The 14,325-nt window shown below is 43.8% G+C and overlaps 1 protein-coding gene across 5 annotated transcripts in view; it reads right to left on the bottom strand.

The window, feature by feature from the left end:
- The window catches only part of TNRC18 (trinucleotide repeat containing 18), a 158,405-nt gene that overhangs the window by 139,790 nt on the left and 4,290 nt on the right, over nt 1-14,325 (bottom strand). Inside the window, exon 1 of one of the 5 annotated variants that reach the window (XM_027874767.1) lies at nt 11,079-11,147. The exons of the other annotated variants lie outside the window; for them this stretch is intronic. The gene's annotated coding sequence lies outside the window, so the exon portion shown is untranslated. Of the gene's footprint in view, nt 1-11,078; nt 11,148-14,325 lie in introns of those variants that run through there. 5 annotated transcript variants of the gene reach the window in all.

Below are 14,325 nucleotides of genomic sequence, written 5' to 3'. Positions count from 1 at the left end.
ACAAAGGCTTCATTGACTGCTGTGAAAACTCACTTATTCTCTTACAGCACTTATTATCCATACCATTCAATGGCTCCTCACTTGGAATGTGTCAAATTCATATTATAAATTCCTGGAGAGCAGGGATTCTATCTACCTCCTTACGATAATAGTTAGCATGTATATAGCACTTAAGGGCAGCCAGGTGGTACAGTGGATAGAGTGCCAGGCTAACTCATCTTCTAGAGTTCAAATCTGGCCTTGGACACTTATTAGCTGTGTGACCCTGGGCAAGTCACTTAACCCTGTTTGCCTCAGTTTCCTCAACTGTAAAATGAGCTGGAGAAGTAAAAGGCAAACCACTTCGGTATCTTTGCCAAGAAAACCCCAAAGGGGTCACAAAGAATCTGTCATAACTGAAAACAACTCAACAATATATAACACTTCAAATTTTGCAAAGCTGTTATGTATGTTATCTCATTTGATCCTCACAATAATCCTGTGAAGTAGGTGCTATCATTATTCCCATTTTACAGATGAGGAAACTGAGGCTGAGAGGTTTGAGTGACTTTCTCGGCTTCACACAACCAAGGTCAGAAGCAAGATATCAACTTAGGTCTTTCTATTAGAGCTAGAGGGACCTTATTATTGTTGTTCAGTCTGCCCCAAAGGGCCTTAGAGGTCATCAAGTCTAATTTCCTCATTTTTACTGATGAGGAAACTGAGGCCCAGAAAATGAAGTGAGTTGCCCAAGATCACACAGGTAGTAAGGGCCAAAGCTTGGGCTTTCACCGACATTGAGATGCTCAAACCCAGGTCCCTTGAGTCTAAATCAAGCCTTCTTTCCATTTCACTTCTCTACTGCTTTGTATCAGCCCCCCACAGCACCTAACACGCCTGCGTACATCACAGGCACCCCACAAACACAGGTGGGTGAGAGATAGCCAGGTCAACACCACGACCACACTTTCTAAACCAAAAATCAGGCTCGGCACAGTCTGACAAAAGACACTCCTTTTTCAAAAAGCCTCATTCACAAGTGTGTTCCCTTTTTCCTGAAGTCAGGATTGTCCTAGAAAATACAGGTCACCACGGTGATAACATAGTAGATTCACCTATTGTAAAAGCCAGAAGGAACCTTAGAGATCGTCCAAGCCAACTTAATAGGAAGCATAAGTGAAAGGCAGCACTTCTGAACATTTTCATGCCTCTTAAAGAAGCAGCCGGGGTACACCGGAAAAACCTTGGGCTCTGTAGTCAGAAAACCCGGGTGTGAACACCAGCTCTGATAGCTACTGCTTATTGGACCCTGAACAGGTTAATTCACCCATCTGAGCCTCAGTTTCCTCATCTGTAAAATGAGAAGGACTGGAGTAAATGACCACTAAAATCCCTCCCATTAAAATTTCTTCCAGCTGGGTAGGTGGCTCAGTGGATAGAGCACTGGGCCTGGAGTCAGAAAGTTCAGGCATTTTTAGTCCTGTCCAACCCTCTGTGATCCCATTTGGGGTTTTCTTAGTAAAGATACTAGAGTAGCTTGCCATTTCCTCTTCCAGCTCATTTTACAGATGAGGAAACTGATCCAGATAGGGTGAAGTGACATGCCCAAGGTCACACAACTAGTAAGTGTCTGAGGCATCATTTGAACTCAGGTCTTCCTGACTCCAGGCCCAACCTTCTATTCATTGTGCCACCTACCTACCTGGGATTCAAGAAGAACTGGGTTGAAATCCAGCCTCAGTCACTACCTGTATGACCCTGGGGAAGTCACTTCACCTCTGCTTGACTTAATCCACTAGAGAAGGAAATGGCAAACCACTTCAGTATCACTGCCAGGAAAACCCCACGGACAGTACGGTCTAACTCAACAGCAACTAACAACAACACAATCCCTTCCAGTTCCCTTAACAAAAGGAAAAATGAGACAGGGAAGCCTCAGAGTCACTCTCTCCCAGCTCTCCAACATATGTTCAACTCTATGGCCTTCTTCGTTTCACACCTGAGCTTTGGAGACGAGCCCTGGGAGAAGCTAGGGATTATATAGAGAGAGGGTAAGTCCAGGGATCACAGGCAGCTTTCAGAGACTGGAAATGGAAGGCAGGGTATGGAGAACTGCAACGAGGGTAGTCTGGTTGCCACCGGGTTCATGACATTGAGCCTAGAAAGTTAGGCAGGGCCTAGATTGTGAGGAATTTAAAATGCCCAGCAAGAACATATATCTTATCAAGAGGGAAGAGGGAGCCAGCCAGTGTGATACGGTAGAAAAGGAGCAAGATATTGTCAGAGGACATGAGTTCAAATCCCCACTCTCTTATTGACCTTTGACAAGGCTTATAACGTTAGCAAGTCTTAGACCTCTCTGAGTCTTATTTTCCGTAGCGGTAAAATGGCTGACTTGAAGTCCTCTGTCCAGATCTCAATCTCTGGACTAGGAGTTATTGAGCAGGGGCACAAACCTTTGCTTTAGGAGTATCAGTTTGGCAGCTGTGTGAAGATGGATTAGAGAGGGGAGAGGCCGGGCAGGGAAACAAATCAGGAGACAAATGCAATAGCCCAGATTAGAGATAATGGGAAACTAAACTAGGATGATGGCTATTATGAATGCATAGGGAAGAGGGAAGAGCATGGTGGGGAAAAGGTGAGTTCTGTTTTAGATGTGTTGAGTTGAAGATGTCTACAGGACATCCAGGTGGAAATGTTGGTTGGTAATGAGGCAACAGGCTCAGGAAAAAGGTAACAGCTACTTATGTAGGTCTAGGAATCATCTGCATAGAGATGATAGTTCAACTAAGGGGAACCTGATGAAAAGACCAAAAGGGAGGGTTTAAAGACAGAAGAGGGCCCAAGACGGGACCCTGGGGTACACCCAACACATAAGGAGTGGGACATGGATAATGAATGATCCAGCAAAGGACACTGAGGAGCAGTCAGACAGGTAGGAGAATAACCAGGAAGACTGAAGGACAGGGAAGTATCACAAAGACTCAGAGAAGAGAGAGGTTAAGTCGGAAGATAGGTTGGTCAATAGTGTCAAATTCAGCAGAATTGGTTGAGTTTTCCAATATGGAACAGAACTTATCACAAAATAAATATCGAACCACCATGAAGAATGAGGTTATCTGGAATTAAAAACATATGCATTTGGGGGCAGCTAGGTGGTGCAGTGGATAGAGCACCGGCCCTGGATTCAGGAGGACCTGAGTTCAAATCCGGCCTCAGACATTTGACACTTAATAGCTGTGTGAACCTGGGCAAGTCACTTAACCCCACTGCCTAGCAAATTAAAAAATATACATATATTCATTTATTGAAAGGTCATATAAAAATGTACATATAAAGTACTGAAACTTAGGCAGCTGCAGCTAAGTGATAAAGTGAATTGTATTGAACTTGGAGTCAGGAAGACTTGACTTTGAATCCTGTATTAGATCCTTAACAAACTTTCTGATGACCTGGGAGAAATGGGGATAAGAGTACCTACTTCACAGAGTAATTGCAAGGAACAAATGAGATAACGGGTAATTTATTGCTGAGTCATTTTCAGTCATAACCCCTTTTGGGGGGTTTTCTTGGCAAAAGATACTGGAACGGTTTGCCATTTCCTTCTTCAGAAGCTCATTTTATAGAGAAGGACCTGAGGCAAACAGGGCAAAGTGGCTTGCCCAGCTAGTAAATGTATAAGGCTTGGATGTGGACTCAGGAAGATGAATTTTCCTGATTTCAAGCCCGATGCTCTATCCACTGTGCCACCTAGCTACCTTACCATATGTAAAGCACTCTCCAAACCTTAAAGGGCCAACCCTAAATGCCAGCTATTATTATTAGCTACTAATAACACTGACATTGGGATGGCAGTGCCCAAACCAGGCAGAGATTAAGGCAATCTCCACTGTTAGAAAAGAAAGGAGGTAGGTGCAGAGAAAGCTGTAAATTATCTTAATTTTTCCAGTTGGTTTTGAAAGTCCATCGGCCCTACCCAACTCTCATCACTTTTTATCCTAGGTTGACTATAGTTCCTCATTTTTCTTATAATTAGGGCCAATTAACATAACTGATTAGATTTAGCTCCTATTTAGCCTAATTTATTTGCATGCACACAATGGGACTAGATCAGATGTTTATTACACAACAAAGTAACCAAACCCAGAATGAAGGCCTGGCAACTTTAGCTCCCACTTACAGCCCAGGTTTGGTAACTGAATTCTCAACAGCCACCTTCTTTGGCTTTGAAATTACACTGGTCAGTAAGAACATAGATAGATCATCAGAACTTGAAGGAACCCTTAAAAATTACAGGTTCCAACTCCCTCTACAAACCAGTCCCAGAGAAGCGTGAAGTAACCTGCCCAAGGTCATATTACTAGGTCGTAAAAGAGCTGGGACTGGAACCCAGGTCTCAATTGCCTAGGTATGGTGCTCTTTCCCCTCTCCCATATTGCCTGTCTAGTTCCCTAGTCTTTCCACAGACCTGGCCTAACACAAGATGATCTCCAATCTCTCCTACTGCCACTCAGGTAATAACTGGTACTTACATAGCCCTTCTAAGTTTACAAAGTATTTTCTTTATAACCAGCCCAAGGCATCTAGTGCAATTATTACTATTTTTCTCACACTTATTAATATTTTTGTTATAAATATGTATCATCAAGCAAGACAGATTCCCACGTTTGTCATGTCATATATATGTGTATATATACATATATACAGATACATGTATATGTTTTAATCTATAGCACAAGTATTATTAACTTCATTTTACAAAAAAGAAACTGAGTCTCAGAGAGGTAAAGAGCCTTGCCTAGTAAACAAATGAGTGGAAAGTTTATGGCCTTACTCACGCTCAGTTTCCCACATTTCTTCATATCCACCCCACATAGGAAGATTCTCTACTAAATGACTCCCTTCTGTATCTCATTCTTTCTTTCTGATCTGGAAGAAACATTAAACTTCCCTCCAGCTAGTTCATTTTGCATACCACGAACTGATTTCCTTTTACCCTAGGTCAGGTCCTCAAAACCCAAATACCTTATATGTACATGCCTTACAGCTTCCTAATACGTGCCTTAGCTTCCTCATTGTCCTCTCTGCTTCCAGTTTTCTCCCCTCTCTAATCCATTCTCTATTCTCCTGCTAAAATGATCTTCCTAAAGCAAAAATTTGACCATGCCATTCATTCCCCTACTCAAAAGCATTTAGTCCCATCCTTAGCCTAACTGCAAACTCCTTAGCCCAGCACTTTAAACCCTCCACAACTTGGCTTCCTTTTAGGTTTTCAGATTTATTTCTTACTATTCCCTTTCAGAAATGGTATTCCAGCCAAAGTAGATGAGGACTATCACAACCACCACTACTATCACCATACCCCTACCACCACTACTCTCACCACCACTACTACTACTGCTACTACTACCACTACTACTATTAGTCGGCTAGAATTCAGTACTCTTATCGCCTCTAACAGGAATACCACCACCGTGCCAGGAATGAATTTCCCCACCTCATTTTTGACCCTTAGAATCCTGGTCTTTTCTTCAGAGCATAAATCCCTTGTTCACCCCAAATATTCGTACTCTCTCCATACAATCATTTTCCTGATTTTACTTATTAGCATATACGTTGTATCATTTCCTCCTCCCCTCTTCTTGCAAGTTCCTTGAGTGAGGACTCTTGTTTTTGTATCCTCAGCACTGATACTGTTAAAATGTATTTAATTAAAATGTCAATTAATCATAACCCCTGCTCTAGAACCTAAGATGAACCTCTACTCTATGTAAGATCAAGTTCAAGCTTCTCAGTTGGGCATTTAAGGCCCATCTCTCCTATTCAACTTCCACTTTTTTTTGTCTTTTCTTTTTAAAGGGTAAATTTTAATTTTTTTCAAAGGTTGTATACCTTCTCTTTTTATGTCACAGTCATTTTCAGACATAGCCCCTTACTACCAACAAATAAGCCTTCCCCTGTAACAAAGAAAATGAGTTAAGTAAAACTGACCAGGGCATCTAGTCTGCATAATTAACAGTATTTTCAACATTTGCCACCCTTACTCAAACTCTACCAAAACAGGGAAGTGCTTTCTCATCTCTTCTCTAGGGCCAAAAGCTAGACATAATTACTCAACTTTCTCCTTCATTTTCGTGGAATTTTTTTGTTTATGTTACTGCAGTCAATGTGTATATTATTCTCCTGGTTCTTCTGCTTGCTTCAGTCTAGATACATTTATAAGGCTTTCCATGTTTGTCTAAATCCTATACATTCATCATTTCTTTAAATGACAAAACAAAATTCAATTCCATTCAGACACCAATATTTTAGCATACATGGAAATTTTCTGCCTTTGATTTCCCAGTCCAATAGTTGGAATGACTGAGTCAAAGGGCATTTAAAAACTATTAATGACTTTTTTTTACATAATTCCACATTGTTTTTCCAGAATGAGTTGACTAATCCACAGCTTTAATATATGAGTGTATTAGTATGCCTGTTCCCCTCACACCTACCAAAGTAAAACCTCAGAGTTGTCTAAATTTGCATTTTCCTTAGTGATCTGGAGCAATCTTTTCCATGCCACTGACAAGCATGCAATTCTTTTGTTTGTTTGGATCCTTTGACCACTTATCTTTTGGGAATGTCTTTTGTTCTTAAATATTTGTACCAATTGCCTATATATCATATCTATCTTGGATCTCCAACCTTATTTCCAAATATCAGTATCATCGTCTCCTCTTTTCTAAAAGAATTATAGAGTATCAGGTCCCAGAAAGGACCTTAGAGATCACAAAATATAATCTCTTCTTTTGGCCGTTTGAGAAAAAGCTAGAGGCCCCAGACGGGAAGCCCAAACTCACTCTTCCTGCAAATATTCTTGGAATCACAGTTTAGTACCAATAACCAATACTCTCCAATACTGTTTCTTACTGTTTTATATTTTACCAATGAAAGAGATGTGAATTCTAGTCCCTGCCTCCCCTCTCCCCTCAAAGACCTGAAAATCTCACTGAAGTACCAATGTAGAAAGAATGGTGGATTTGGAGTTAAAGGATTTGTGTGAAACTTGTTTTTATTTTTTTGTTTGTTTGTTTGCTTTTTGGTAGGCAATGGGGTTAAGTGACTTGCCCAGGGTCACACAGCTAGTAAGTGTCAAGTGTCTGAGGCCGAACTTGAACTCAGGCCCTCCTGACTCCAAGGCCTGTGCTCTATCAATTGCGCCACCTAGCTGCCTCCTGTGTGAAACTTGTAGACCTGCTACTATCAATGCCACCTTTGGCAAATCTCCTCTCTAGACCTCATCTTTTCATTTGTCATTATAAAATGACAAAGTTGGAATAGATGGTGCCTAACATTCCTTTCCAGATTTAAATATATGTATGTTTTTAAAAACACATACACACATGCTATTTAAAAACAGGAGGAGAAATAGGCATTTATATGGTACCTACTATATGCCAGGCACTAAGCTAAGTGCATTGCTTTCCCCCCCAACCCCAGACAATCAGGGTTGTGATTTGCCCAGGATCACACGGCTACTAAGTGTCTGAGGCTAGATTTGAACTCAGGTCCTCCTGATTCCAGGCCCAGTACTCTATCCGCTGCACCACCTAGCTAAGTGCTTTACAAATATTATCTCATTTGATAGAGTAGGAGTTCTATTTTACACCTCTCATATTCCTCTGCCGGTAACAGTGCCAGCAACATAGGTGTTAGCTGTTGTTATTAAAAGTGGCGACACTAGAATTATTCATATAAAACCTGGGTTCTAGCCAGGTTTTAACACTTACTGGGAGTTACTACAGGTCACACTCTGGTATGACCTCAGGCAGCAATGTTCTCATCTCTAAGGGGGTGGAAGGGCACAGAGGGAGGGGTAGAAGGATGGTTTGATGATCTCAAAGGTCCTTCCTGGAGCTGACATTCATATACTTTGTTCTAAGGGCACTTTCAGCTCTGACAGCTGCTACTTCATATTCTAAGATCCCATCCAGCTCTAATAACCTATGTTCTTAAGTCTATTCCAGCTCTAACTTTATGTGATTTTACTGATACCTTAAAATATGAATTACTGTTTTAATGTGGAGAGGAAGTGGGTCACAGTAGAAAAAGAACTGGTCTTAGAGTCAAGAAGACTTCAAAGGTTCATGTCTCTCAATTAACATTTACCAAATATGTGACCGTGGACAAGTCACTTAACTACTCAGTATCCTAAGCAATTCTGAGAGCATAAACTACAGAGAAGGTGCTCACATGCACCTTCTCAAGGTGAGTTTCCTCAGCTAGGAGTCCCATTTACCAATAAAATTACAGATCTGGTCCCTATCCCTGTAGCCTAGTATTAATATGATCCTTTTGACTTATCAAACAAAAGTACTTGTTAATTGCAGCAGGTTAGTGGAAAGTGACTAGATTTGGAGGTTTTGAGCCTGGTTTAGAAACCCAGATCTTCCACTGGCTATCAATGTGACCTTAGGGCCTCAATTTCCTCATCTGTAAAATAAGATGACTGTATTAGATAACATGTAAAGTTCCTTCTAGTTATAAGACTAGGAACCTATCACTAATTTGTAACATTATTTCAGGATCTATTTCCCATGTATTTACCCATACATTCTTGTTCTACCCTACAGCAGCTAGGTAGCACAGTGGATAGAGCTCTGGGTTTGGAGTCAGGAAAACCTAAATTCAAATACAGTCTCACAGCTGTATGACCCTAGGCAAATCATTCAATTTGTCGGCCTCAGTTTCCTCATCTGTAAAATGAGAATAGTAATAGTACCTACCTCCCATGTTTTTTTCTGAAGATAAAATGTGGTATTTGTAAAGCACTTTGCAAACCTTAAAATACTATATAAATGTCAACCATCATCATTATTATCATTCTTAGAAAGCCCAAGAAATTTCTGTGGGAGGTCCTAGGATACTCTAATGACCCTGAAGTGACTGGGGCTACTGATGGTGATATAGCCTTGGACCCCTATGCCTAGTACTGCCTCCCCAAATCTAGTGTTGAAATGACTTTTCGACCTTCCAACATCACCCAAATATCTACGCACGTTTTACCTGATGTCAACTGTACGGCAGCAAAGCCAGGGAGGAGCTGTAGGCTAATAATGGAATGAATTTGTGGGCACTTACAGTCAAGGCAAGAATAGTATTATCTATTGCTTAGTTACAGGAGAGATTCCTAGCCTATATCCAAACCTAGAATCTCCCTTGCTATTGAGAGAGTATCTTTCTGCTCAAAGTTAGACCTACAAATTCATAATAAGGGCTAAGTCCAAAGAAAGAACCTATCCCCAGAACCGCACAGCTTAAGAAACAACAATACTTCCATTTTATGCAGGATGGTATAATGGATAAAGGACTGGACTTGGAATTAGAAAGACCTAGGTTAAAATCCCCCCTCAGCACTTATCAGTTGGGTGAGTCACTTACTTCTTTCAGCTTCAGTTTCCTCATCTGTAAAATGGGAATAACAGTAGCACCTACCCAAAGCCCTTTGTAAACCTTAAAGTGCTATATAAATGTTAACTATTATCACGTAGCACTGGCAGGCAGCATCACCATCACTAGATGCGGAAGTCCAAACACCTATTTTCAAATGCTGTCTCCTTCAATTACAAGCTGTATGACATTGGGAAGGTTATTTCACACATTTTGGCCTCAGTTTCCTCATCTGCAAAATGAGGGGTTAGAGTAAATGACCTCTCGGGCCCCTTCTAGCGCTAAAACTAGTACTCCAATGAGCTTACTAGATGAGGAAACTGGCTCAGCCAGGTTAAGTGATTTGCCTATAGTCACGCAAGTAGGAGATGTCAGATAGGGTCCACAAACCAGAGTCTTCTGACCCTTTCCACTTCATTTTGATGCCCTCCTGGGAAGAAAACAGGAGAGAAAAGAGTATTTTTGAGGGTTCTCTTTCCAGTGAGAGGAGACTCTGCTTTTACGTTCTATGTTTATCCTAAATAAACCCTCAAGAAGAAGGTGAGCCAAGAGCAATGGGAAGCTGAAATAAATCTTAGCAGCGGGCACCAAAGGACGCCTGATTCGAAGTACCACTAACTCAGGCCCCATTCAAATTCATAAATAACAAGTAAAAGGTTGATCAACAGCTAATCTGATTGTGGAGGAGTCAAACTCCAAGACATCCTTGTGTTTTGAGAAGAGTAACAGAGTCAGGAACCCTCAGCCCCTTGCTAGCCCTGTGTAATCTTGGGCAATCACTTCACCACTAACCTTTTACTTCCTCTGTAAAAATGAAAAAATAGCACTTACTAAGGTAGAAATGGAATCAATGGAATTAATCATTCTGCCACTATTAATCACTAACTTTACACGGTTGTTGTGAGGCTCAAATGAAGCTATATTAAGTGTTGAAGCCTTCATATAAATAAGATATTTGCTACTATTAAAAAGATAAACTCTAAAAAAAAAAAAATACATGGACAAAGGTCCAAGGATAACTGAAAAGAAAAAGAGGAGGAAAGAAAGTCCCTTCTAGAATCCCAATGTCTAATACACCCAACAGCATTCCAGGGAATTAAGCCTGAAGACAATATCGATATCCTCCCTTAATATCTGAAGACTTTTCACAGGAAAGCTTCTTTCTTAGTTTAACACACCCTCCTGACATCAGTCAAGGAATATTCAGAAATTAACGCTTTAAAGATTACTAGCTTCTAGAAAGGCAAACGCTGTGTTGAAAGGAGTCAACTAGCATTTTTTAAGTGCCTATAATTTGCCAGGCATAGTGCTAAATTCGGGGGATACAAAGAAAGGCAAAAAAACAAAAAACAAAAAACAAGAGTTCAAAGAACTTAACTCTGGTCCCAGTCAGATGACCTGGATCTTTGTCCCATCTCTGTCACAAACTAGCTATGTGACCCTGGGCAAATCAGTTTAATCTCTCCGGACTTTAGTTTCCTTATCTTTAAAATGGGAGTATTAACAATCTGCCTACTTCATAGTTGTTTGGAGTATTTCAAATATAAGTGAAAGCACTTTGAAAAAAAAAATGTTCCCCGTAAAACAGAATTACCCTTGGACTCTCTGGCCATCCTAAAGCCCTCTCAAGGGGAAGAAAGAAGGAAGTGGTCCAGGAAACTTACAGAAAAACCAGCCTTAAACGTCCTCCAGGAAGAGTCTAAATCTCTCCTTCCCCGTCCAAACAGCAGAAGGGACAAAGGGCGGTGAGCTTCATAACTGAACCTGGCTCCACCTTCCTCCAGTCACCTACCTGACCCAGTCAGTCCCTGGCACTCCCGGGAGCCGAGGGTGGGGGCAAGCGGGGGAGGAAGAGGCAGGCCCAGAACAGGTCTAATTTCACTGAGGCCGACGTCTGGGCTCTGGGATTAAGTCCAGCCTCTGCCCCAGGGCTGTGGCTAGGGTGACTGGCCAGGCCCAGTTAATAAAAAAGCCTGAGGCAGACTAAAATAGAACCAGCGGAAATAATTACAAAGTCCTAAAGGATCCTACCGGCTACTCGAGTAGTCCGTCCCCGTTCCATCGTTCCCCCCAGCCCCCGGCTTTGGGACAAGGGAAACGCCCGGTTTACCTCTGTGGTTAATGTCAAAAACCCCCATTCTAGACCCCTGACTGGGTTTACATTTAATTTCCACAGCAGCATTTTTCCAAAATCTCATTCAATTCTAGGCAGTTCATTTCCTGGTTGGGGGGTGGGGTGGAGGCGGACCTACAGTTCGCACCTGGGAAAAGGCAGGGCTATTAACTAATTTGTTATATTCCCAGCCCACAGTAACCCAAATCTAGTCCCTTTTTTTTTCTCCTACCAATGCCCAGAACGACCCCAATCCCAGCCTCATCAGGTGACTCCCTCCCCCGGTTCCCTCCCCCCTATTCCTCCCTAACTAGGGGATTTCTTCGGCAGAGTTGAGGCAGACGTGGCGTCTAGTACGGACTTGCTCCCTCCTTTCCTCCCCACCCGGGCCAGACGCCAGGAAGGGAATAGAGTTCCAGTCATTTCAAGGCCCAGTGAGCACTGAATTTAGCCGGGCCTAGCTAGGGAGGGTCATCACCGCAAGATCAGCCCATTGGTCTAGGCCAGGCTAACAGTCTTGCTAGAACTCCTGGGTCTTCTCACCCTGGGTTTTTCATAAGCAAAGCGTAGGACCACATCTTTCCTATTTTTTTTTTTTTTTTTTGGCAGGGCGAGGCTTTCCACTCTTTTGCATCCTCCCCACCGCCCAGGCCCCCACCCCCACTTCCCAGTCCCTGGAAAGAAACAGAGAGCGCTAAGCACTTATCCATTCTGCAGCGGCACCCTGAGGGCTCCGGAGCTAGGCTGGATCCTCCTCCGCGTCGGTCCCCTACACCCCAGCACACAATCCCGCCCCGCCCCTCTTCACCCCCTCTCCGTCCCCCATTCTAGGTCACCGCTGCTCCGAGAGGTCGCCCCAACCCCACCCCCCACCCCAGCACAGTGTCGCCTCACAAAGGCCCTTTGTCCCTCCGATCCGCTCTCGGACTGGTTCCTGAAAAGTTAAACACGCAAAATAAATGAGAGAAAGCGGGAAGAGGTCGGCTGGGGCCCCGGGGACTAGGAGTAGAAAGAAAGGGAGGGAGGCGCCAGCTCCGCGGCTGGGACCAATCCGACCCGGCAGAGACAGAAAAGAGAAGCCCCCGGTCAGCTCGGACAACGAACACCCCACAAACCCCACCTCTCTGATTTTTCCACTGTTACATTCCCCCTCCCCCGCTCCTTCCCCGGCGCTCAAACGAATGCTGCAGCCACCGGTCGGGCATTTTCCAGTGAGTTGACGCCCTAAAATACCGATCGGGGAAAAAATAAATCCCCTCAAATGGAAGAAAAACGAAATGGCCCCCTGCTCTTGGGAAGAATTTAAATTTTAATGATAGGTTCGGGGATGCTTCCTCTGCCGAGAAATAAGGGTAGGTGGGAGCATGCTGGAAGGAGAGGGGCCGGGAGGATGCAGGAAAACTATGTGGGGAAGAGAAACCGATTCCGCGGTCTGGTGGCCTTCAGCGCCATTCTCCAGAGACCCCAGCTCCCAAGACCCAAAAACTCGGTCTCTTTCCTCTTTCCCCTCCCCCAGCCCCTTACAGTCCGAGCCCTAAGCTACGCGTACCAGCGCGCCGCCGCAGCCGCCTCAGCCTCCCACTTTCACAACTGCCCGGGAACGGACGGCGTGACCCGGTAAACAACATCGGGCAGGATAGTAGCTAGAACGTGACAGGTCACAATTGCGGGGACAAGTGGTGGGTAGGAAGGGACCAAGGCTGGAATCCAACCAAGCAAAATTCCCTTCTCTCTCCAGGCCAAGTTAGTTGGACCAACTAGCTTTTAAACTCCATGCTCAGAGAGAGCAAAACTAGTTGTTGTTCAAGTAAACCCTGTGCAAGTCCTAGTTCGGTTGGAGAGGGTCACTAGAAGATGCGGAGGGAGTAGACAGCCGAAAGCTGGATTTAGTTCCAGCCGGTTTGGGGGGTGGAGGGCGGGTGCCCATGTGCTCCGTTTTATTGCTTTGTTCATTTTACACCTCTCGTTTTAGCACCTGGAAAACTGGCACTGCCAACCATTCTCTAGCCCATAAATCTTTCCCCTCGATCTGGGCAGCTTCCTTCTCTGCAGATGTTGGCAATCAGGTTTACAAAATTTCAAAGTCATTCATTGCAGACGGGTGAAGGGAGGCTGGGTTGATTGCAGCAAACACACACAAAATCTTGTCACCTTAGCAAAGACTAAAGTCATCACAGCAACAACCCTCTCTCCAAACCCCAGAGAAAAAAAGTCTTGAACCACAGAAGGGCAGGGGGTCTCCCCACAACTTTGCAGACAACAGCTGCAACATCAAAGAATCACAATAGAACAAGGCAATTCACCCCCACCCCAAGTCAGTAGAACCGTCTACCACTCTCCCCTGCAGTCCTGGAGCTCAGTCCCAGTACATCTAGGAGTCGGATAGGCAGAGTCTGACTGCCCAACATCTGGGAATCAACCAGCGGTAGGAGCTCAGAGACTGAGACAGTCGGGAATGGGAGGGTGTCTATGTGGCTGGGTGTTTATTAAATACACTGACGCTTCCAAAAATCTTAGTAAACACATCTTAAGGGGAAAAAAGGGTAAAGGGCAGTGGGAAAAGATATTTTTTAAAGAAAAGAAAAAAGTTTTACCGTTCTGGCTTTTGTGGGAATTTTTTTCCTTTTATTTTAAAAGGTTCTAAAACTGAAAACACTCTTCGGGTTGGACTAGGCTTTAAAAGGTATCTTGGAACTACACCCCCCCCCCCCCTCCCAACCCCCGGCGCCCGCCAGCGGGGCCCCTGCCGGGCCCCCCCCCGCCCGCCCCCCCCCCCCCCTCCCCCCCGCCCCCCACTC

The sequence above is a fragment of the Vombatus ursinus genome, unplaced genomic scaffold, assembly GCF_900497805.2.
Source record: "Vombatus ursinus unplaced genomic scaffold, bare-nosed wombat genome assembly UNPS02014807.1, whole genome shotgun sequence".
Lineage (NCBI taxonomy): Eukaryota > Metazoa > Chordata > Mammalia > Diprotodontia > Vombatidae > Vombatus > Vombatus ursinus.
The sequence above is the reverse complement of the archived record's forward strand: the minus strand, read 5'-3'. Positions and strand labels throughout refer to the sequence as shown.